The sequence below is a fragment of the Orcinus orca genome, chromosome X (assembly GCF_937001465.1).
Source record: "Orcinus orca chromosome X, mOrcOrc1.1, whole genome shotgun sequence".
In the NCBI taxonomy this organism is placed as follows: Eukaryota; Metazoa; Chordata; class Mammalia; order Artiodactyla; family Delphinidae; genus Orcinus; species Orcinus orca.
Window position 1 is genome coordinate 68,079,814 of NC_064580.1, and position 23,693 is coordinate 68,103,506.

Sequence of the window (23,693 nt, forward strand, 5' to 3'; positions counted from 1 at the left end):
TTATTACGGGTTGCCATATGCTAAGCTGAAAATTCTTTTATTATAAAAAAAAGAAAAACAAATATGATGTAACAACGTGTATTATCTATCATTCCATGGATATCAGAAGTACTAGGGATGTCATTTTGCCCCAAGAATTCCATACAAACCATAAAACCCAGTAGTCTCTTGTATGCTCATTCCATGTTATAAAATCATCACTTCCCTCTAATGGAGCAGCAAATTCTCTTCCCTCTTGAGGTTTTCTAAATCATCCAATGGCACTTTTACCTACAGCAAAAGGAAGGGCAACCTCCAGAAAAGAGTTATAGTGGTGGTGCTCTGGGAGTGTATGGACAACACTTAAAACCTGTAACACGGGGGATCAAACAAGGTTATGGGAAGTGATTGCACTGGTCAGGATCCCACCTATACTTTCTTTACTCTGTTCCCAGAGAGGAAGCAACACTTCCCTTTCCTGACTTCCCACCAGTCAGCTCAGATGCAAAGCATAGGCTTGCCATCAAACTTGATTGGTTCAAGGAATTAAAATTGCTTCAAAAAGTGTCTTGCAGTACCTGTTTCTTCTGCCTAGAATCTTCTTCCAACAGTTATCTTTTCCCTTCCTTCAGTTAAAGTTTGTCAGTTCTCAAAGTTGACCACCCTAACTAAAGAGCTCCCCACCCCTCTAGACACAAGTTCATTTCTAATAAGTTATCTTGATTTTTTTCTCATGGCTTCTTATAATTTGTACTTATTTTATTTGTTTATTGTTCACCTGCCCTACTTGAATATAAGATTTTTTTCTCCTTTGTGTATACAATGCCTACCTCACTACTTGCAACATAGTAGACAATAAAAAAAATATATGTTGGGAGAGTGAAATCAGTGACATGATAGCATAAGACATTCCTCCTTTGTATACCCCTCTTAAATCAACAAATTAGACATCCATACACCAAGAAAAGCACATTTGTGGGAACTTCTGGACTTTGTACTTTGCTCTAAAGGACCCAAGTTGTCCACCAGTGCAGATAGTAGGATATAGACAGATCACCATATGGGTTGCAGAAACAGCATAACCAGTATGACTGCCTGGACCCCTCTTGCTATTGTTGGGCAAGAATTGGGTGAGTACTGAATTCAGCAGACACTTAGCCTCAAGAAAGGACTTGCAGAACTCCAGCCCCCTGAAGGGAGAATCTAAAACAACTTTGGATAAGAAAAAAAGAAAAAAGAAAAAAACATGAATTTTGTCACAGTGGAGATGGTGAAAGAAACTTTCTCAGTGCCGTCCCACCCCCCAAAAGGCATTGATTGTGGCTGGTTTATCTGCTGGAGGTGACCTCTCCTGTGGAGAAAGAAAGGGATTCCCCTTATGCCAGCTAAATGGGATGCTGCTGGAGAAAACAAGTTCTCTCCACCAGCACACAGAGTACTAAGGTGGGGGCTCTGAAACTGGGGGAATGGAGCATATTAAGAAAGAGACAGATTATGGGCTTCCCTGGTGGCGCAGTGGTTGAGAGTCCACCTGCCGATGCAGGGGTCACGGGTTTGTGCCCTGGTCCGGGAAGATCCCACATGCCACGGAGCGGCTGGGCCCGTGAGTCATGGCTGCTGAGCCTGCACGTCCGGAGCCTGTGATCCAGAATGGGAGAGGCCACAACAGTGAGAGGCCTGCATACCGCAAAAAAAAAAAAAAAAAAGAAGCAGATTAGAATTTCAAATGGCTTTGAGGGACTTGGGCTCAGCAGAAAGTCCATCCACATGTCTCTAGGAGTGCCACAACTGGAGATTTATCTACTAGGTCCTCAGACTCCCTAAACACACCTCAACAAGTGTTAGACCCAAACCTCTCACCAGTCTGCTGCCAGTTCCTTGTGTGTGCTCCCAAATACATCATGAAGAGCAAGCTCATGACACAGATAGTGTGCTCTGAAAATAGGCAACTGTTTCTCAAGGGAGAAACAAAAACATGCTCTATAGCACTACTTTCTGAAATACAAAAGAGAGGTTTCTAATAGCCAGCCTTGTTAATTATAAGAACCAAAGAAGACATAAAAGCTTAGTTAAGGAGACATATGCTACTTCAAATGTGAAAGCAGAAACACAAAGCTACAAATTTTTTTTTAATTCAAGGAAATATGGCATCACAAAAACAAAATGACATTTCTCCAGCAACCAAACTCATCTAACTAATATAGACTTCAAAATAGCTGTTATAAAGAAATTTGATGAGCTACAAGAAAACTCAGAAAGAATTCAACAAATTAGAAATAAAAAAAGAAGTTATTTACTAAAGAGATTAAATTATGAAAAAGAACCAAACAGAAATTCTGGAGCTGAAGAAATAAATAAATGAGATTTAAAAATGCAATAACAGGCATCTGTAGCAGGGCAGACTTGATGGAAGAAAAAATAAGTGACTTGCAGGTAGAAACATGAAAATAATGCAGTTAGAAGAAGAGTGGGAACTAAGAGTTAAAGAGTGAAGAAAGCCAACCAGAGCTATGAGATTCAATAAGAAAGGCAGATATTAGAATAATTGGGCTTCAGGAAGGAGAAAAGAAGGAGAAGGGAGCAAAAGGTTATTTAAAGAAATAATAGCTGAGAACTTTTCAGACCTGAGAAAAGACTTGGACATGTAAGTCCAAGAAGCTAATAGAATGCCCTGTAATCTCAATGTAAAAAGACCTTCTCTAAGATTCATTATAATGAAGCGGTCAAAAAATAATGATGAAATAATCTTAGAGGTAACCAGGGAATAAAAGAAAGTAACCTACAAAAGAAACTCCATTAGGTTATCAGCAGATTTCTCAGCAGAAACTCTACAGGCCAGGAAAGTGTGGAATGATATATTCAAAGTGTTGAAGGATAGAAATTGCCAACCAAGAAAACTTTATCTGGCAATGGTATCTTTCAGATAAGAAGCAGAAATAAAGGTTTTCCTAGACAAACAATTGCTGAGGGAGTTCACCACCACTAGATCTGCCTTGCAAGAAATATTGAAAGTTCTTCAAGCTGAAATAAAAAGACACTAATCAGTGACAGGAAAACCTATGAAAGTACACCACACCCTGGTAAAGATGAAAGACAGATTCAGAAAACTATAACTCTATATTAGGATGGTGTGTTAACCACTCAACTATAGTAAAAAGAAGTTAAAGGAGAAGAGTAGTAAAAATAATTACAGCTATGATAAATTGTTAACAATTACATGGCATAAAGAGAAGAAAATTATAACATCAATTACACAAAAAAAGAGGAGTAAAAGGGTGGAGTTTTATAGGCATCCAAATATAAGTTGCTATCAATCTAAAATAGACTGTTCAGAAACCTAGAGTAGATCCACAAAAGACAAAGAAATGGGAAACAGAAAATACCACCATGGAAATTAACCAATTTACAAAAGTATGCAGAAACAGAGAGAAAAAGAAACAATAGAAATACAAAACAATCAGAAAGTAATTCATAAGATGATATAAATAAGTCCTTACTATTAATAATTAGTATAAATATAAATGGATTGAACTTACCAATCGAAAGGCACACAGTGACGGGATGGATTTAAAAAATATGAGACCCAAATATATACCACCTAAAAGAGGCCCATTTCAGATTTCAGGACATGTGTAAATTCAAAGTCAAGAGATGGAAAAAGATAAGTCATGTAAGTGGAAACCAAAAGATATAACAACCATAACTATGTACACAACAAACATTGGAACATCTAAATATATTAAGTAAATACTAATAGATCTGAAGGGAGACACAGAGAAACAACAAGGAAACAATGAACGCATACCTTACATTATACCAAATGGACCTAAAAGACATCTATAGAATATTCCATCCAAGAGCAGCAGAAGAAATATTATTCTCAAGTGTACACAGAACATTCTCAGGGATAGATAATATAAGACATAAAACAAGTCTTAGCAAATGTAAAAGATTGAAGTAATATCTAGTATCTCTCTTTTTTTTTAAACATCCTTATTGGAGTATAATTTCTTTACAATGATGTGTTAGTTTCTGCTTTATAACAAAGTGAATCAGTTATACATACATATATGTTCCCATATCTCTTCCTGCTTGTGTCTCCCTCCCTCCCACCCTCCCTATCCCACCCGATTAGGTGGTCACAAACCACCGAGCTGATCTCCCTGTGCTATGTGGCTGCTCCCCCCTAGCGATGTATTTTATATTTGGTACTGTATATATGTCCATGCCACTCTCTCACTTTGTCACAGCTTACCCTTCCCCCTCCCCATATCCTCAAGTCCATTCTCTAGTAGGTCTGTGTCTTTATTCCCATCTTACACCTAGCTTCTTCATGACCTTTTTATTTTTTTTTAGATTCCATATATATGTGTTAGCATATGGTACTGGTTTTTGCCTTTCTGACTTACTTCACTCTGTATGACAGACTCTAGGTCTATCCACGTCACTACAAATATCTCAATTTCATTTCTTTTTATGGCTGAGTAATATTCCATTGTAGATATATATGCCACAACTTCTTTATCCATTCATCCAATGATGGACACTTAGGTTGCTTCCATGTCCTGGCTATTTTAAGTAGAGCTGCAATGAACATTTTGGTACATGACTCTTTTTGAATTATGGTTTTCTCAGGGTTTTTGCCCAGTAGTGGGATAGCTGGGTCATATGGTAGTTCTATTTTTAGTTCTTTAAGGAACCTCCATACTGTTCTCCATAGTGGTTGGATCAATTTACATTACCACCAAGAGTGCAAGAGTGTTCCTTCCTGGATTCCTCTCAAGAATTTATTACTTGTAGATTTTTTTGATGATGGACATTCTGACCGGTGTGAGGTGATACTTCACTGTAGTTGTGATTTGCATTTCTCTAATGATTAGTGATGTTGAGCATCCTTTCATGTGTTTGTTGGCAATCGGAATATCTTCTTTTGGGAAATACCTATTTAGGTCTTCTGCCCATTTTTGACTTGGGTTTTTGTTTTTTTGATATTGAGCTGCATGAGCTGCCTATATATTTTGGAGATTAATCCTTTGTCAGTTGCTTCATTTGCAAATATATTCACCCATTCTGACGGTTGCCTTTTCGTCTTGTTTATTGTTTCCTTTGTTGGACAAAAGCTTTTAAATTTCTTTCGGTCCCATTTGTTTATTTTTGTTTTTATTTCCATTTCTTTAGGAGGTGGGTCAAAAAGGATCTTGCTGTGATTTATGTCATAGAGTGTTCTGCCTATGTTTTCCTCTAAGGATTTGTTAGTGTCTGGCATTACATTTAGGTCTTTAATCTATTTTGAGTTTATTTCTCTGTATGGTGTTAAGGAGTGTTCTAATTTCATACTTTTACATGTACCTGTCCAGTTTTCCCAGCACCACTTATTGAAGAGGTTGTCTTTTCTCCACTGTATATTCTTGCCTCTTTTATCAAAGATAAGGTGACCATATGTGTGTGGGTTTATCTCTGGGCTTTCTATCCTGTTCCATTAATCTATATTTCTGTTTTTGTGCCAGTACCATATGGTCTGGATTACTGTAGCTTTGTAGTATAGTCTGAAGTCAGGGATCCTGATTCCTCCAGCTCCATTTTTCGTTCTCAAAATTGCTTTGGCTATATGGGGTCTTTTGTGTTTCCATAAAAATTGTGAATTTTTTGTTCTACTTCTAGTGAAAAATGCCAGTGGTAGTTTGATAGGGATTGCATTGCATCTGTAGATTTCTTTGGGTAGTAGAGTCATTTTCACAATGTTGATTCTTCCAATCCAAGAACATGGTACATCTCTCCATCTATTTGTGTCATATTTAATTTCTTTCATCAGTGTCTTATAATTTTCTGCATACAGGTCTTTTGTCTCCTTAGGTAGGTCTATTCCTAGATATTTTATTCTTTTTGTTGCAGTGGTAAATGGGACTGTTTAATTAATTTCATTTTCAGATTTTTCATCACTAGTGTATAGAAATGGCAGTGATTTCTGTGCATTAATTTTGTATCCTGCTACGTTACCAAATTCATTGATTAGCTCTAGTAGTTTTCTGGTAGCATCTTTAGCATTCTCTATGTATAGTACCATGTCATCTGCAAACACTGAGTGTTTTACTTCTTCTTTTCTGACTTGGATTCCTTTTATTTCTTTTTCTTCTCTGATTGCTGTGGCTGAAACTTCCAAAACTATATTGAATAATAGTGGTGAGAGTGGGCAACCTTGTCCTGTTCCTGATCTTAATGGAAATGGTTTCAGTTTTTCATGATTGAGGACGATGTTGGCTGTGGGTTTGCCATATATGGCCTTTATTATGTTGAGTAAAGTTTCCTCTATGCCTATTTTCTGCAGGGTTTTTATCATAAATGGGTGTTGAATTTTGTCAAAGGTTTTCTCTGCATCTATTGAGATGAACAGATGGTTTTTCTCCTTCAATTTGTTAATATGGTGTATTACGTTGATTGATTTGTGTATATTGAAGAATCCTAGCATTCCTGGGATAAACCCCACTTGATCATGTTGTATGATCCTTTTAATGTGCTGTTGTACTCTGTTTGCTAGTATTTTGGTGTGGATTTTTGCATCTATGTTCATCAGTGATATTGGCCTGTAGTTTTCTTTCTTTGTGACATCTTTGTCTGGTGTTGATATCAGGGTGATGATGGCCTTGTAGAATGAGTTTGGGAGTGTTCCTCCCTCTGCTATGTTTTGTAAGAATTTGAGATGGAGAGGTGTTAGCTCTTCTCTAAATGTTTAATAGAATTCACCTGTGAAGCCACCTGGTCCTGGGCTTTTGTTTGTTGGAAGATTTTTAAACACTGTTTCAATTTCAGTTCTTGTGATTGGTCTCTTCATATTTTCTATTTGTTCCTTGTGTAGTCTCAGCACGTTGTGCTTTTCTAAGAATTTGTCCATTTCTTCCAGGTTGTCCATTTTATTGGCATAGAGTTGCTTGTAGTAATCTCTCATGATCTTTCGTATTTCTGCAGTGTCAGTTGTTCCTTCTCCTTTTTCATTTCTAATTCCATTGATTTGAGACTTCTCCCTTTTTTTCTGGATGAGTCTGGCTAATGCTTTATCAATTGTGTTTATCTTCTCAAAGAACCATCTTTAAGTTTTATTGATATTATCTATCGTTTCCTTCATTTCTTTTTCATTTATTTCTGATCTGATCTTTATGATTTCTTTCCTTCTGCTAACTTTGGTGGTTTATTGTTCTTTTTTCTCTAATTGTTTTAGGTGCAAGGTTAGGTTGTTTATTTAAAATGATTCCTGTTTCTTAAGGTAGGATTGTATTGCTATAAACTTCCCTCTTAGAAATGCTTTTGTGGCATCCAATAAGTTTTGTGTTGTCGTGTCTCCATTGCCATTTGTTTTTAGGTATTTTTTGATTTCCTCTTTGATTTCTTCAGTGATCTCTTGGTTATTAAGTAGTGTATTGTTTAGCCTCCATGTGTTTATATTTTTTACAGATCTTTTCCTGTAATTGTTATCTAGTCTCATAGCGTTGTGGTCAGAAAAGATACCTGACACGATTTCAATTTTCTTAAATTTACCAAGGCTTGATTTGTGACCCAAGATATGATCTATGCTGGAGAATGTTCCAGCAGAATGTGAGAAAAATGTGTATTCTGTTGTTTTTGGATGGAATGTCCTATAAATATCACTTAAGTCCATCTTGTTTAATATATCATTTAAAGTTTGTTTCCTTATTAATTTTCATTTTGGATGATCTGTCCATTGGTGAAAGTAGAGTGTTAATGTCCCCTACTATGAATGTGTTACTGTTGATTTCCCCTTTTATGGCTGTTAGTATTTGCCCTATGTATTGAGGTGCTCCTATGTTGGGTGCATACATACTTACAATTGTTATATCTTCTTCTTGGATCGATCCCTTGATCATTATGTAGTGTCCTTCTTTGTCTCTTGTAATAGTCTTTATTTTAAAGGCTATTTTATCTGATATGAGAATTGCTACTCCAGCTTTCTTTTGATTTCCATTTGCATGGAATATCTTTGTCCATCCCCTTACTTTCTGTCTGTATGTGTCCCTAGGTCTGAAGTGGGTCTCTTGTAGACAGCATATATATGGGTCTTGTTTTTGTATCCATTCAGCCAGTCTGTGTCTTTTGGTGGGAGCATTTAGGCCATTTACATTTAAGTTAATTATCGATATGTATGTTCCTATTCCCATTTTCTTAATTGTTTTGTGTTTATTATTGTATGCCTTTTCCTTCTCTTGTGTTTCTTGCCTAGAGAAGTTCCTTTAGCATTTGTTGTAAAGCTGGTTTGGTGGTGCTGAACTCTCTCAGCTTTTGTTTGTCTGTAAAGTTTTTAATTTCTCCATCAAATCTGAATGAGATACTTGCTGGTTAGAGTAATCTTGGTTGTAGGTTTTTCTCCTTCATCACTTTAAATATGTCCTGCCACTCCCTTCTGGCTTGCAGAGTTCCTGCTGAAAGATCAGCTGCTAACCTTATGGGGATTCCCTTATGTGTTATTTGTTGGTTTTCCCTTGCTGATTTTAATATGTTTTCTTTGTTTTTAATTTTTGATAGTTTGATTAATATGTGTCTTGGCGTATTTCTCCTTGGATTTATCCTGTATGGGACTCTCTGTGCTTCCTGGACTTGATTAACTATTTCCTTTACCATATTAGGGAAGTTTTCAACTATAATCTCCTCAAATATTTTCTTTCTTTTTCTCTTCTTCCTCTGGGACCCCTATAATTCAAAATGTTGGTGTGTTTAATGTTGTCCCAGAGGTCTCTGAGACTGTCCTCAGTTCTTTTCATTCTTGTTTCTTTATTCTGCTGTGCAGTAGTTATTTCCACTATTTTATCTTCCAGGTCACTTATCCATTCTTCTGCCTCAGTTATTCTGCTCTTGATCCTACCTAGAGTATTTTTAATTTCATTTATTGTGTGGTTCATCATTGCTTGTTTCCTCTTTAGTTCTTCTATGTCCTTGTTAAATGTTTCTTGCATTTTGTCTATTCTATTTCTGAGATTTTGGATCATCTTTACTATCATTATTCTGAATTCTTTTTCAGGTAGACTGCCTATTTCCTCTTCATTTGTTAGGTCTGGTGGGTTTTCACCTTGCTCCTTCGTCTGCTGTGTGTTTTTCTGTCTTCTCATTTTGCTTATCTTACTGTGTTTGGGGTCTCCTTTTTGCAGGCTGCACGTTCGTAGTTCCCATTGTTTTTGGTGTCTGACCCCAGTGGCTAAGGTTGGTTCAGTGGGTTGTGTAGGCTTCCTGGTGGATGGGACTAGTGCCTGTGTTCTGGTGGATGAGGCTGGATATTGTCTTTCTGGTGGGCAGGTCCACGTCTGGTGCTGTGTTTTGTGGTGTCTGTGGCCTTATTATGATTTTAGGCAGCCTCTCTGCTAATGGGTGGGCTTGTGTTCCTGTCTTGCTAGTTGTTTGGCATAGGGTGTCCAGTACTGTATCTTGCTGGTCCTTGAGTGAAGCTGGGTCTTTGTGTTGAGATGGAGATCTCTGGAAGATTTTCACCATTTGATATTATGTGGAGCTGGGAGGTCTCTTGTGGACCTGTGTTCTGAAGTTGGCTCTCCCACCTCAGAGGCACAGCGCTGACTACTGGCTGGAGCACCAAGAGCCTTTCATCCACATGGCTCAGAATAAAAGGGAGAAAAATAGAAAGAAAGAGATTAAAATAAAGTAAAGTAAGATAAAAATAATTAAAATAAAAAATAATTATTAAGAAAAAAAATTTTGAAACCAAAAAAAAAAAAAAGGACAGACAAAACCATAGGACAAATGGTTAAAACAAAGCTATATAGACAAAATCTCTCACAGAAGCATACACATACACACTCACAAAAAGAGGAAAAGTGGAAAAAAGAATATATCTTGCTCCCAAAGGCCACCTCCTCAATTTGGGATGATTTTTTGTTTATTCAGGTATTCCACAGTTGTAGGGTGCATCAGGTTGATTGTGGAGATTTAATCCACTGCTCCTAAGGCTGCAGGGAGGCATATCCCTTTCTCTTATTTGTTCTCACAGCTCCTGGTGTTCAGCTTTGGATTTGGCCCCTCCTCTGCCTTTAACTCGCCTGAGGACGTCTGTTCCTCACTCAGACAGGTCAGTGTTAAAGGAGAAGCTGATTCAGGGGCTCTGGCTCACTCAGGCCGGAGATGGGAGGGGTACAAATGCAGGGCAAGTCTGCAGCGGCAGAGGCCAGTGTGATGTTGCAGCAGCCTGAGGCATGCCCCATGCGTTCTCCCAGGGAAGTTGTCCCTGGATCACGGGACCCTGGCACTGGCGGGCTGCACAGGCTCCCGGGAGGGGAGGTGTGGAGAGTGACCTGGGCTTGCACACAGGCTTCTTGGTGGCAGCAGCAGCAACCTTAGTGTCTCATGCCTGTCTCCAGGGTCCGCACTGTTAGCCGTGGCTCACGTCCATCTCTGGAGCTCCTTTAAGCAGCGTTCTTAATCCCCTCTCCTCATGCACCAGGAAACAAACAGGCAAGAAAATGTCTCTTGCCTCTACGGCAGGTCCAGACTTTTTCCCGGACTAACTCCCAGCTAGCTGTGGTGCACTAACCACTTTAGGCTGTGTTCACGCAGCCAATCCCAATCCTCTCCCTGGGATCCAACCAAAGCCTGAGCCTCAGCTCCCAGCCCCCGCCCACCCCAGCGGGTGAGCAGACAAGCCTCTCTTGCTGGTGATTGCTGGTCAGCACCGATCCGCTGTGCGGGAATCTCTCCACTTTGCCCTCTGCACCCCTATTGCTGCACTCTCCTCCACGGCTCCGAAGCTTCCCCCCTCCACCACCCGCAGTCTCCACCCACGAATGGGCTTCCTAGTGTGTGGAAACATTTCCGCCTTCAAAGCTCCCTCCCACTGGTGCAGATCCCGTCCCTATTCTTTTGTCTCTGTTTATTCTTTTTTCTTTTGCCCTACCCAGGTGCGTGGAGAGTTTCTTGCCTTTTGGGGGGTCTGAGGTCTTCTGCCAGCGTTCAGTGTGTGTTCTATAGGAGCAGTTCCACGTGCTGATGTATTTCTGGTGTATCTGTTGGGCGGAAGGTGATCTCTGCTTCTTACTCTTCTGCCATCTTCCTCAACTCCTCATATATCTTTTGACCACAATAATACCAGGTATCTCTTTTGACCACATATTTCTGGTATGAAACCAGAAATCAATGGGAAAGCTGGAAAATCTACAAATATGTGGAAATGTAACAACACATTCCTGAGCAACCAATGTGTCAAAGAAAAAGTAAAATGAAAATCAAAGCATATCTAAAACCACCTGAAAATAAAAACACAAATCACCGCAGCCTATGGGACACTGCTAAAACAGTTCCGAGAGGAAAGTTTATAGTGGTAAATGCATATATTAAGAAATTAGAAAGATTTCAAATAAACAACCTTACATTACACCTTAAAGAACTAATCAAATAAGAGCAAAGTTTGGAGACCTAAGGAAATAGTAAAGATCACTGTGAAAATTAATAAAATAGATATCAGAAAAAAAGAAGAATGATCAATGAAACTAAAAGCAGATTTTTCAAATAGATAATAAAATCAACAAACCTTTAGTGATACTAAGAAAAAAAGAGGGAAGACTCAAATCAATACAATTAGATATAAAAGAAGAGAAACAATAACTAACATTAATGAAATACATAGGCTTATAAGAGACCACTACAAAAAGTTATATGCCAACAAAGTAGATAACATAGAAGAAATCAAAAACCTTGAAACATGAACAACAATTTGAGAACAAACAGGACCACCTAAGAGAAATGGAAACCTTCTTAAAAACATACAACTTACAAGACTGAATCAGTGAGAAATAGAAAATCTGAATTGACCATTTACTACTAAGAAGGTTGAATCAGTAAACAAGTGTCCCAGAAAAGAACAGGGCCATATGGCTTCAATGATCAATTTTACCAAGCATTTAAAGAAAAATTAGCACCAATATTTCTTAAACTCTTCCAAAAAATCAAAGAGAATGGAACACTCCCAAACTCATTTTATGGGTCCAACATTATCCTGATACCAAAACCAGGACACTACTAGAAACAAAAATTATAGGCCAATATCCCTGAAGAATACCAGTGGAAAATTTTTCAATAAAATACTAGTAGATTGAATTCAGCAGTACATTAAAAGGATCATTCACCATGATCAAGTGGGACTTATCCCTGAGATGCAAGGATGATTCAACATATGCAAATGGATCAATACACCACTTTAACAGAATTAAAGTAGAGAATTGTATGATCATCTCAATAGATGCAGAAAAAAAGCATTCAATAAAATTTAACATCCATTCATAATAAAAACTTTTTAAAAATTAGGCATAGAAAGAGCATATCTCAACATAATAAAAGCCATATATGACAAGTGCACAGCTAACATCATGCTCAATGGTGAAAGATTGAAAGCTTTTCCTCCAAGATCAAGTACAAGAAAATGGTGCATATTCTCACCACTCCTATTCAACCCAGTACTAGAAGTCCTAGCTGGAACAATCACACAGGGAAAAAGAAATAAAAGCCATCAAAATTGGAAGGAAAGAAGTAAAATAGAATTTATTTGCAAATGACATGATTTATATATATAGAACATTCTAAAGACTCCACCAGAAAAAACCTGTTAGATCCAACTAATCAATTCAGTAAAGTTTCAGGATACACAATTAACATACAAAAGTCAGTAGCATTTCTATATACCAAAAATGAATTTTCTGAATAAAGAAATAAAGAAATTAATCACATTTACAACAGCACCAAGAATTCTCAGGAATAAATTTATCCAAGGAGGTAAAATATCTCTATTCTAAAAACTACAAGACATTGAAGAAAACAAAAAGAAAGGGAAAGGTACCCAGGTTCAGGGAATGGAGGAATTAATATTGTTAAAATGTCTATACTATCAAAAGCCATCTATGATTCAATGCAATCATTATCAAGTTTCCAATGGAATATTTATAGAAGTAGAAAAAAACACTCCCAAAATGTATGTGAAACCACAAAAATCCCTGAATAGCCAAGGAAACACTGAGAAAAAAATAAGAACAAGGCAGGAGGCATCACACTTCCAGATTTGGAGCTATACTATAAATGCAGAGTCATCAAAACAGTACAGTGCTGTTATAAAACAGACAAATAGATGAAAGGAACAGAATCAAGACCACAGTAATAAACCCAAGCATATATAGTCAACTAATATTTGACAAGAGAGCTGAGAATACTCAATGGAGAAAAAACAGTCTTTTCAATAATTGTTGCTGGGATAATTGGATATTCACATGTATAAGAATGAAACTGGACCAATATCTTACACTACTTGCAAAAATTAACTAAAATTGTATAAAAGAATTAAATGTAAGACATGAAACCATGAAACTGCTAGAAGAAAGCACAGGAATAATGCTCTTTGGCCTGGGTCTTTGTAATTTTTTTTTATGACACCTAGAGCAGAAGCAGCAAAATAAAAATAAACAAGTGGGACTACATCAAACTAAAAAGATTCTGCACAGCAAAATAGACCATCAAAAAAATGAAAAAAAAAACAAACTCTGCAGAATGGGAAAAAATATTTGCAAACCATATATCTGATGAGGGGTTAATAACCAAAATATATAAAGAATGTATACAACTCAACAACAATAAAAAAAGACAAACAAAAGCCCACCCCAGTTTTAAAAAAATAGGACAAAGGACCTGAATAGATATTTCTCCAAAGAAGGTATATGAAAGGCTATCAGGTACATAAAAAAAACAAACAAACAACAAAAAAAACGCTCATTAGGAAAATGCAAATTAAAACCACGAGATATCACCTCATGTCTCTTAGAATGGCCTTCATTAAAAAGACAAAACAAATGCTGACATGGATGTGGTGAAAAAGGAACACTTGTGCACTATTAGTGAAATTGTAGATTGGTGCAGCCACTATAGAAAACAATATGGAGGATCCTCAAAAAAATGAAAATAGGACTATGATATGATCTGGTAAGTCTATTTCTTGGAATATATCCAAAGAAAATAAAAACAGTATCTCAAAAAGATATCTGCACTCTAATGTTCATAGCAGCATTACTTACATTAACCAAGATGTGGAAATTACCTAAGTGTCCATTGATGGATGTACTGATAAAGTTGTTTTATATATATATAAAAAATTAATGATATTATCTTTCAAATTCTTCCAAAAAACTGAAGAGGAGGGAATACCTCCAAACTCATTCTATGGGACCAGTAATACCCTGATAACCAAGCCAGATAATGACACTACAAGGAAAGAAAACTATAGAGCAACACTAGTGATAAACATAGATGAAAAAATTCTCAATAAAATATCAGTAAACCAAATTCAAGAACTCATTAAAAATTATACACCATGACTAAGAGTAAATGTGATACACCACATCAATAGAATGAAAGACAAAATATATATGACCTTCTCAATAGATGCAGAAAAATAATTTGACAGCATACACCATTCTTTTATGACAAATATTCTCAACAGATTGGGTATAGAAAGAACACACCCCAACATAACAAAGGCTGAATACAACAAACCAATAGCTAACATTATATTCAATGGAGAACAATTGAAAGCATTTTCTCTAAGGTCAGGAGCAAGACAAGGGTGCCCTCTCTCCATTCTTATTCAACATAGTACTAGAAATCCTTGCTAGAGCAATCAGGTAAGATTAATAAATAAAAGGCATTCAAACTGGAAAGGAAGAAGTAAAATTATCACTATTTGTTAATGATATGATCTTATGTTGAAAATCCCAAAGTCTCAACTAAAAAAATGTTGGATCTAATCAATGGATTTTGAAAATTTGCAGGATGTAAAATCAATACACAGAAATTAGGTGATATTCTATACACTAACAATAAAACATATGAAAAAGAAATTTTTAAAAAATATCCAATTCAAAATAGCATCAAACAAAATAAAACACTTAGGAGTAAATTTATCTAAGGAAGTGAAAGATCTGTACAATAAAAAGTATGAGACCTTGCTGAGAAAAATTGAAGAAGACACAAACAAATTGAAGTATATTCTGTTTTCATGGATTGGAAGAGTTAATATTGTTCAAAATGTCCATGCTACCAAAGCCATCTATAGATTTAATGCAATCCCTATCAAAATCCCAATGATGTTTTTAATAGAAATAGAAAAGCAATTCTAAATTCTGTATGGAACCACAGAAGATCGTGAATAGCCAAAGCAATCATAAGAAAGAATAAGAAAACCAGCATCACCATACATCCTGATTTCAAAATACTAAAGTCATATGGTACTGGCAAAAAATATATATATATACACATAAATCAATGGAACAGAAAAGCCCAGAATTAGACCCCTACATATATGGTCAACTAATATTTGATAAGGAAGCCAGGAACACCTAGTGGGGAAAAGACAGTCTCTTCAAGAAATGGTGGTGGGAAAACTGGCTAACCACAGAAAGAAAAAATGAATTTTAGACCCTATCTAACATCATTCACAAATCTTAACTCTAAATGGATCAAAGATTTAAACGTAAGACCTGAAACTGTAAAAATTCTAAAAGAAAAACAGGTAAGATGCTCCTTGACATTGGTCTTGGCAATGCTTTTTTGAATATGACATCAAAAAACACAAACAAAAGAAAAAAATTGGGACTACATCAAAAAAAATTCTGCAAAACAAAAGAAACGATCAACAAAATGAAAAGGCAACTTACAGAATTGGAGAAAATTTTTACAGACTATGTATTGAATCAGGGGTTAATATCCAAAATTTATAAAATCTCATACAACTCAATATCAAAAAAATATGATTAAGAAATAGGCAGAGGAACTAAATAGACTTTTATCCAAAGAAGACATCCAAATGGCCAGCAAGTACATGAAAAAGTACTTAATTTTGCTAATAATGAGAGAAATGCAAATGAAAACCAGGATGAGATATCACCTCTGACCTGTAAGAATAGCAATCATCACAAAGACAAGAGATAAGGGTTGGTGAGGATGTGGAGAAAAGGAAATCCTTGTGCACAGTTGTTGGGATTGTAAACTGATTCAGCCACTATGGAGAGTGATATTTCCACACTGTAAAAATTAAAAACAGAACTACCATATAATACATCAAGCCCACTTCTGGGTATATACCTCAATTAAATGAAAACTGGTTATCAAAGAGACATATGCAATCCTATGTTTATTGCAGCATAATTCACTATAGCCTAGATACGGAAACAACATGTGTCTGTCAACAACTGAATGAATAAAGAGGATGCAGTATATATATATATATATATACACATATAGATACATATATATATAATTCTTTTCAGCCATTAAAATGGAAATTCTGCCATTTACAACAACATGGATGGACCTTGAAGACATTATGTTAAGTGAGATAAGTAACACAGAGGAAAACAAATACTATATGACATCTCTTGTATGTAGAATGTAAGATAACTGAAAACTAAAATCATAAAGTCTGAGAGTAAAATGGTGGAACCAGGAGCTGAGAGGTGGGGAAAAGGGAGAGATGTTGTTTAAGGGTACACACTTGCAACTAGTAGATAAGTAAGTCCTGGAGACCTATACACAGTATAGTGATTATAGACAACAAAAATGTATTATAAACATTAAACTTCCTAGGAGATTACATCTTAGTTGTTCTTACCACAAGAAGAAATGTTAATCATGTGATGCAATAGAGGTTTTAGTTAATGCTACTGGCAATTATATTGCAATTTAATGTATCGAATCACTATGTTGTACACTTTAAATTTACACAGTGTTATATGTCAGATATACATCAATAAAAATATATATTTTGAAAGGATGAAGAAACAATGAGGGTAAATAAATTGAACACTGTTATCCAGTATTCTACTGTTTGGAATTCTATATCAACTGACAATTTTTGCTTTATAGCATACAATAACAGTTCATGTTTATTGTTTAACCTAAACAATACAATATCTTCAGGTGCCATCAAAATTATCTAAGAGGAAACACATTCATCTTATTTTTTCGTATTTTGTACACTTCCTTGTGTTGGTGTGATATAAAAATAATATATCTGGTTTTTGCTCCTTGTTCCTTGCACAGAACTTCAAATACCCTTGGAATTTCCTGTGTGATACAAGTATATTTGTTATGCTGTTGAGGTAACTCATGGAGGAGTCCCTAGAGAGCTTCATAATGGGGGGTGGGTCAACAGAAAGACCAATGATATGGTTAGAAAGTTGGAATTCTGAGCCAGCCTATTGTCCAGGGAAGGAAGAGGGGCTGCAGATTGAGTTCAATCATATGACCAATGATTTATTCAGACACACCTTCATAATGAAAACTGGAAAAAATATCTATGGACATTGAAGTTCAGAGGAGATTCCTTGTTGGTAAACATATTAAGATACTGGTACTCCCTAACTCCACTTGAACAGAAGCTCTTGCACACAGGACCCTCCCAGAACTTGCCCTATGTATCTCCATCTGGATATACATAAGTATCTATTATAATAAAATGACAATTTTAAGCATAGAACTTTCCTGAGTTCTGTGAGTCATTCTAGTGAATTATTTAGCCTAAGGGCATTGTTGGAAGCCCCAAATTTGTAGCCAGCGGACAGAAGTGGGGATGCCTTGGGCATATCTGAAACTTGTGGTTGGCCCCTGAAGTGGTGGCAGTCTTATGAAGACTTGCTCTTGTGGGATCTCTGTTAACTCCGTGTAGTGTCAGAATTGAATTGAATTGTAGGATAACTTGTTGGTGTCAGAAAATTGGTGTCAGAGCAATACTGGAAATCTTGATATCATTATATTTTCACTCTCAATCACATAGGACTTTGAATAGCGAGACCATCCTTATTAACTTATTTGTGACAGCTAGCAGACAGCTTGTTAGAACAATTGCTATATTCTTAGACAAATTGTCCTTCTAATGCAAAGAGCAAACATTAAAAGATCCAGTTGATTCGATCATTGCCAGTAATTAGTCAAGTCAATGGATATAATAAATAAAATAAAAAGAAAATGAAGCCAGTAGTTTCACCAGTAACCAGCAGTTTAACTAAAACTACCAGGTGATCCAGTGGTATTTAAAAATCCAAATTTGCTTTCTTGCAATAAGCACAGCTCTGGATCAAAATATTAGTCTTACAAAGGAGGGTGATACTGGAATTATGCATACTTCAAAAACTTAATATCTTCTCATTGAAAACAAGCCCTTTGTCTTAGTTTTAAGCTGTCCTATTTGGTTGTATTCCAAATCTGTTTAAGCATAGCTTCAGTAAAGCCCACACCTGAGGCAAAATGTGTTCTAGAGAATGAGGCCAAGAAGAGCATCACAAATGTATCTACCAATATTAAACAGAAACGCAAACAAAAAGAGAGGATGGGCTTCCCCAAAAATGTTGCCTGGGAGGGAAATTTACTAGTCCTCTTCTAATCCATCCAACCTGATAAGTGCTCCCATGGGACCTTGCCAGAGGCATTTAAAAACCATTAAAAAAAAAAAAAACAACAGTCAATGCTGGTCTTAAGGTAAGAATCATGTTTAGCTCTTTCTTTACCAACTATAATTCTAACCAATCATTTCTGAATACGTATAAAATAGTCCACAATTTTCCCTTGTTCTCATTGAATACAAAGTGTATTGTGCTCAGGATTTGCGGCCTGAACGTGACCTGGTAGTGTTACCGAGTCCAAGGTCACTCTGCTCGCTGCCGACAAGCCAGCAGACTGAGAAAATGGCAGACTAATATCTCCAGAAAACCATCGTATCGGGGTTTGGATGCCAGTTTCTTTTATAGAATAGAGAGGGGGAAGAGATGAAAAAGTAAAGTTAAAAGGCCATAAGATTTGCAAATGTCCTCTGGAATGGCCGGCCTCAGGGAAGGGGTGTGTTAATTTCTTCTTTCTTGCAGCCATCCTGCAAGCCACCTCTCTTGCAGGTGGACAGGGTCAGGATGTTTCCCTGAACAAAGGCACTTTGGTTTAACATTCAGGCAGAGGGCCAGTGTTCCCTGAGGTAGGTCATTGTGTATAGACAGTATCCTTTTATTGAACAAAAGCAAGGGAAGCAAAGGTTAAAGTAAAAGAAACAGATCCGTCATGTAGTCAGATTTGGCTCTTCCCTGTTACAGTAGCAGTAGGGATATTCCCATCAGTACCTCTGCCACTGCCCAACTCAGGCTCTAAGTTAAGCAAGACAATTATTTGCTAACAAATCATCTAAACTGAGATTGTTTACTCCAAATCAGTAGCTTGTATATAATAGTCTTGGAAGTATAATTTGGATTTTACTTAGCAGTATGATGAAAGAGTTCATACCTAAAGAGAGGCTTGGGAAAGAAAATGTAGCCAGAATAAGAGATGGGACTGTGGGTTGAGCCCTTTTGTGTTTCCTTGACTGCTGGTTAGACTCATCACAACTGTGTCATTGACTATGTTTTAGATCTTCTAGTTGCAGATACTTCTGGGAATGAATAAACAGTTTCCTCTAAAATCACTGTCGTAAGTATGAAGAGGTAGGGGAAGAAATATGGGTTTGAGAGGCAAGAGGGGAAGTAAGGATCATTAGAACTGTTGGAGAAGCATATGTATTTGGAAAAGTGATTTCTAATAATATAATATATTTAATATAAATAATTTGCAAAGGTGTTTTTTTTCTTTTTATGGCTATGAAAATAAAACAAATTAGTAGACTAGATAAGTAAGGTGATCTACAATGTGCTTTTGCTGTAGCTTCAACATTAGCTAGGATAGAAAAGTTTTGTAAATCCACTTGTCTTAATATTTGCAGTAATTAAGCAGTTAAACATTGAATGTATAACATGTAACATGATTCGTGTTAGGCACTAGGGATATGAAGAAAATAACAATAGGTTAGCTTAATGGGATGGTCTCAACTTTTTTACCTTCCATTTGCCTCTCAGACCATCTTAATCTGGTTTATTCTGTCACTGTTTTATTATTTATCCATCCATTAACAAATATTTTTTTGAGCACCAACTAGTGCCAGGTACTATCTGGGTACTGTGAGATTACCATCTAGATAACTTGTGGTCAAAATTACTTATATTTATAGATATAATTCTATGTTTAGTTTTCGAGGTAAAATACATTTTATTCTAAAATCACTATTGCTTTTATTCATTTCTAGTAATAATATTTAATGTATTTTAAACTTTAAATAACATTAAAGAGCATGAGTCTGCTTTTGTTTGTTTATTAAAGAGAAACATGAGTCTAAAAAGAGGTTTAAAAAGATATTATTGAAGTGGGTTACTGAGTCTCTGATCCTGAGGGTAAGTTTCATTAGGAGTAAAAGCTCATTCTCTGTATTCTTCTAGGCATGTGTCTGAGCAAAAATGGAGATTTATACCAGTTAGCTGGATCACTGTAGTAATAAACAAGTTTATATGAACAAATTAGGTTAAGGCCTTTTTTTTTTCTTACCATCACTCTTTTAGAGGAAAGCAAAGTAAAATTCAGGAAAGCCTTTAAATTATCATCTACAGTTTGGTTATCTTTGATATAATATTTGTCCTTGGACAAATAAATTAATGTTTCCAAACTGCTATTATTACAATCAATAGCTTTATACTATAGCCTTAAAAAACTCAACTCTCTGTCTTTGAGACCTCAGTTTCTTAATGTGTAAACTCAGGTTATTAGACTATGACTTCTAAGGACCCTTCCAGTATTAAAGTTTTGTAATTTTATGAAATTATCTATATCGCCTGTAAAATTAGAAATGTTACTGAAGGTCTTTATATCATGATGTATGAAGGTAAAAATATCCCTGTCTTTAGGATACCACAGTTACTCTAGATTGTAAAATACCAGTGCAAAGTTTGGCAGTGCAGGCAAAGCTCACAAGACAGGCATTTCAGAGTTTAGTATTTTATGTCGTGATTAGCACTTTATGATACAATGGGTCACCACCACTAAGAGTTTAGAAAGAAAAAATGCAAAGAGCTATTATGTTCATCTTTGATTGCCTTCTCAGTTAAGGGTTCTCAATCCCTAGAAAGTATTCAGGCAAATTTTCATGGGTCACCACAGCAAGGGTGTCCCAGACTTGGATTTCACAGTCCAGAAAATATTCCATAAAGTAAAAAGTAGGTGGGACTGACAAAGGTTGTGTTTTGCCAAGTACATTAAAGCAAATCACCAACCAATTACACATACTATTACCACTATTTCAATTTTACTTATTTATTCATTTTTAAAGGAACTGCTCTTTTTATTATTGGTTTGTTTGTTTGTTAGCCATGCTGAGCAGCTTGCAGGATCTCAGTTCCCCGACCAGGAACTGAACCCGGGCCACAGTAGTGAAAAACCAGAATCCTACACTAGGCCACCAGGGAACTCCCCTAATATTTCTGTTTTAAAAAGGAGATTTTAATCTCCCAACCTCCTCTAAAGAAAAAGCATAAACCCAGAATAAAAGATTTATTTATTTAAGTGGAATACATTTAGCCTTGTGAAAATGCACTGTATTATTTATATTTTCCCTTTTCTAAAAATGTTATTGTCAATTGGTATTTGAGAACTACTGTTCCATAGGCCTAAAAGAAGTGATTCTATTTTCAGGTTTCAAGTAGAGTAGTGATGGTACTCATGACTGACTATTTGCTCTTGCAAATTATCATGAACACACAAGCCTAGGTTCAGCGTCCAGAAGAAATTTGCTTTCTAAGTTTTGAGCACAAATTGAAAATAACATATTGTATAGACAAAATATCAGTGAATTTGGAGTAAGGCTGAGTGGGTTTGAATCTTATCATTCACACTTATTAGCAGTGTCTTTAGAGCCCTCATTCATCAAATGAAAATAGTAATAACTCTCTTAGGTGATGATTCACAAACCTGCAATGAAAAACATATCCACCAAGCTACTGTCAGTCCAAGTAAACTGAACCATGCAGATATGTAAGCCATTTAAGCCACTGCATTTTGGGGTGGTTTGTTATACAGAAAGAGCTAACGAATAAGAAAAGAGATAGAAGAATATATATCCTGATCTCAATCTCCCTCCTACTCCTGATCTGCTGATTCCTCCCACTGGCTAAACCCAACAGGAAGTCAAGGGTAAGAATGCCCATCAATGTACTCCACAAAGGGTCTGTTAGCAAAAATCATGGTGGAGAAGGATGGAGATTGAATTTTGAGAGACAAATATAATATATCCAACACATGTTAAAATAACTATAAGTTCTGCCTGGCTTGAGTTCTGGGTGTAGAGAAGAGTGACAGTAGATGAGAATGGAATGGTCAACTGGAGCCAGACTGTGAAGGACTTTATGCCAGGCTAAAGACTTTACCTTGTAGATAATACCTGTCACCACTAAAAGTCTAGTAACCCAGAGGGACTATACAGATACTACAGAGAATAGAATCATATTGTTGAGAACAAAGATATCAGATACATTACTTTGTTTGGCCAGCCTGGGCTAGCTGACTGTCTGAGGGGCCCCTGGCATCTACAGCTTTAGATTCCAATTTCCTCATCCCCTCTTTTGTATCCCAGGTTCCCTGCAAGAATTTCCTTATTATAGGAAAAACATGTACTTCCTCACCTTCACATTGGCTACTCCATAGATAACTTATAGATTTCAGACTTTCTGGTTACTCCTACAAAGCCCATTTTATGTTGCTTTTGACAATGTTCACTCATATTAAAATAATAAATGAAACTTACCTGTCCACATTTCAGTCACTTTACCCTTTATTTTTTATGACAGAGGGCTAGTTCCTCCCTTATAGTACCCATATCCTGTGGTGGCCAGAGGAGGAAGTCTCCTCTATTATAAAATTCATGGTTTCTAGGACACATAGAAAGTAACCCAATCCCCACTCAGGTCAAACATTCCTCAGAGCACTTTTAGTAACCTATGAAATAAGGAAGGAAGTATGAAGATGTCAGGGTGAAAGGAAAGGGAAAATAGGAAATGGGGACTCAAGCCAATGTACACATAAAAACCCAACTCTTGCTCTCATTTTCAGTAAGTGTTCCCCCTCATATTCACCCCAGAGTATCCAGAGCCTCCAGCTATAATATTCTTACCCACTACATTTCTGTCCTACACCATGCTCTAGAGTTTTCTCTCACATCCACTCCCAACAAAGTTTGTCCCTTTTAGGTTTGTTTTCCTCAGGGCCCTTTCTTTTGTTTTCCCTGGAAAAATAGTATTAGCCAATGGCTTAACCAGATAAATGAGTTCAGTTAATACATAATGAGCCACATAACACAATGTCTTAAAATTAAATATATATCTAAGGAAAGTCTGTAATATGAGATATATATGGTGAGCTAATAATGAGGTATTTTTGAGCAGAAAGACCTTTATCAAGGGGCAAGATTAAATAACAGAAGATGGCTGTAAACTGTCTTCTGAGGAAGGTGAATGTATTAACACAGTAACAGTTATTTATGCCCACATTAAGTGGCTAATGCAGGTTGGCAGTGATGGTGGGGTGGAAAGGTTATGCTCCATAAAGTCAGGGACCTGGCCTGATGAAGTTTCTGCCACCATGTAGCTGCACCCTCTGGGGCTTTTCACCTCTAAGGCCACCACAGAAAGAAGAGGGCAGGATGGACTAGACACACTGGTCCTTAACTGCCTCAACTCAGAAGTAAAAATTATAAACTCTAGTCAGAGTCAGTTGTCCAGAACTAGTCACATAGCCCAACCTAATAACTAGGGGAACTGAGAAATATAGGGAAATAGATT